The sequence below is a fragment of the Piliocolobus tephrosceles genome, unplaced genomic scaffold, assembly GCF_002776525.5.
Source record: "Piliocolobus tephrosceles isolate RC106 unplaced genomic scaffold, ASM277652v3 unscaffolded_74, whole genome shotgun sequence".
Lineage (NCBI taxonomy): Eukaryota > Metazoa > Chordata > Mammalia > Primates > Cercopithecidae > Piliocolobus > Piliocolobus tephrosceles.
The window spans coordinates 56,130-58,326 of NW_022334718.1; the positions used below are offsets into that span (position 1 = coordinate 56,130).

Sequence of the window (2,197 nt, forward strand, 5' to 3'; positions counted from 1 at the left end):
AGATTGCACCACTGCATACCAGCCTGCGCGACAGAGTGAGACTCTATCTCAAAAAAAATAGCTTTTCTGCCCGCTCCCCTCTCCCCTCCAGCGCCGCTCCGGCTGCACAGCGCTCGCTGCACGGCGCTCGCTCCGCATTTTGGGCTTCTGCTAAACTAGCGCCGCCGTCTTCGTGATTATCTACCGGGACCTCATCAGCCACGGTGAGTTGTTCTCCGACATCTACAAGATCCGGGAGATCGCGGACGGACTGTGCCTGGAGGTGGAGGGGAAGATGGTCAATAGGACATAAGGTAACATTAATGACTCGCTCATTGGTGGAAATGCCTCGGCTGAAGGCCCAGAAGGCGAAGGTACCCGAAAGCACAGTAATCACTGGTGTTGATATTGTCATGAACCATCACCTGCAGGAAACAAGTTTCACAAAAGAAACCTATAAGAAGTGCATAAAAGATTACATGAAATCAATCAAAGGCAAACTTGAAAAACAGAAGAGTAAAACCTTTTATGACAGGGGCTGCAGAACAAATCAAGCTAATTTCAAACATCCTTGCTAATTTCAAAAACTACCAGTTCTTTATTGGTGAAAACATGAATCCTGATGGCATGGTTACTCTATTGGACTACCGTGAGGATGGTGTGACCCCATATATGATTTTCTTTAAGGATGGTTTAGAAATGGAAAAGCGTGGCCGGGCGCGGTGGCTCAAGCCTGTAATCCCAGCACTTTGGGAGGCCGAGAGGGCGGATCACGAGGTCAGGAGATCGAGACCATCCTGGCTAACATGGTGAAATCCTGTCTCTACTAAAAAAAAAAAAAAAAAAAAAAAAAAAAGACTAGCCGGGTGAGGTGGCGGGTGCCTGTAGTCCCAGCTACTCGGGAGGCTGAGGCAGGAGAATGGTGTGAACCTGGGAGGCGGAGCTTGCAGTGAGCTGAGATCTGGCCACTGCACTCCAGCCTGGGCGGCAGAGCGAGACTCTGTCTCAAAAAAAAAAGAAAAAAAAAAGAAATGGAAAAACGTTAACAAATTTGGCAATTACTTTGGATCACCTGTCATCACAACTGGCTTCTGCTTGTCATCCACACAACACCAGGACTTAAGACAAATGGGACTGATGTCATCTTGAGCTCTTCATTTATTTTGACCGTGATTTATTTGGAGTTGGAGGCATTGTTTTTAAGAAAAACATGTCATGTAGGTTGTCTAAAAATAAAATGCATTTTAACTCAAATATTTGAGAGAATGCCTTTTAGTTTAATGCATAGTTAAATTCATCCTGTAGTGTTCCTGGAGGAGCTAGAGCCTGGTTATAGGCTACTACTCATCAATTAACTTCTACAGCGGAGACTACTTCTGGGACTGGAGTATAAAAAAGAATCAAAGGTTTTAATTGTGAGTTGCAATAAAGGGAAAGACCATGCTCATAGCAGTGCCAACATCTGAAGTGTGGAGCCTTACCCATTTCATCACTATAACAGAAGTAGTTAACTGGGAGAGATTACCAGGAGAATAAAAAGAGGCTCATTCAGTGGGAAAAAATAAAATAAAAATAAATAAATAAATAAATAAAAATAAAAAATAAAAGACCTCAACTCAGTCACCTAACTATACAGTTTAAAGGATCTAGAAAAAAAGGAGATAAATACAGGAAAAAAGATTAGAGTGAAAATAAATAAAGAACAGGAAAAGGAGAATAGGTAAAATTAAACGTTTTTTTACAGGTCAGCAAAATTGATAACTTTTTAGTAGATTGACTAAGAAAAAAAAAAGAAGAAGACTCAAGTAGCCAAAATCAGAAATGAAAATGAGGGCATTAAGCCGGGCGCGGTGGCTCACATCTGTAATCCCAGCACTTTGGGAGGCCGAGCTGGGCGAATCACAAGGTCAGGAGATCAAGACCATCCTGGCTAACATGGTCAAAACCCGTCTCTACTAAAATTACAAAAAATACTTTTAGTCGGGTGTGGTGGCGGGTGCCTGTAGTCCCAGCTACTCGAGAGGCTGAGGCAGGAGAATGGCGTGAACCAGGGAGGACGAGCTTGCAATGAGCCGAGATCCTGCCACTGCACTCCAGCCTGGGTGACAAAGCGAGACTCCATCTAGAAAGAAAGAAAGAAAGAAAGAGAGAGAGAGAGAGAGAGAGAGAGAGAGAAAGAAAGAAAGAAAATGAGGGCATTCCTATGACTTTACAGCAA

The 2,197-nt window shown here is 43.4% G+C and overlaps 1 pseudogene; it reads left to right on the forward strand.

Annotated features, from left to right (window-relative positions):
• Nucleotides 1–205: 205 nt before the first annotated feature.
• On the forward strand, nt 206–780 carry LOC111532991 (annotated as a pseudogene).
• The last annotated feature ends 1,417 nt before the right edge of the window (nt 781–2,197 follow it).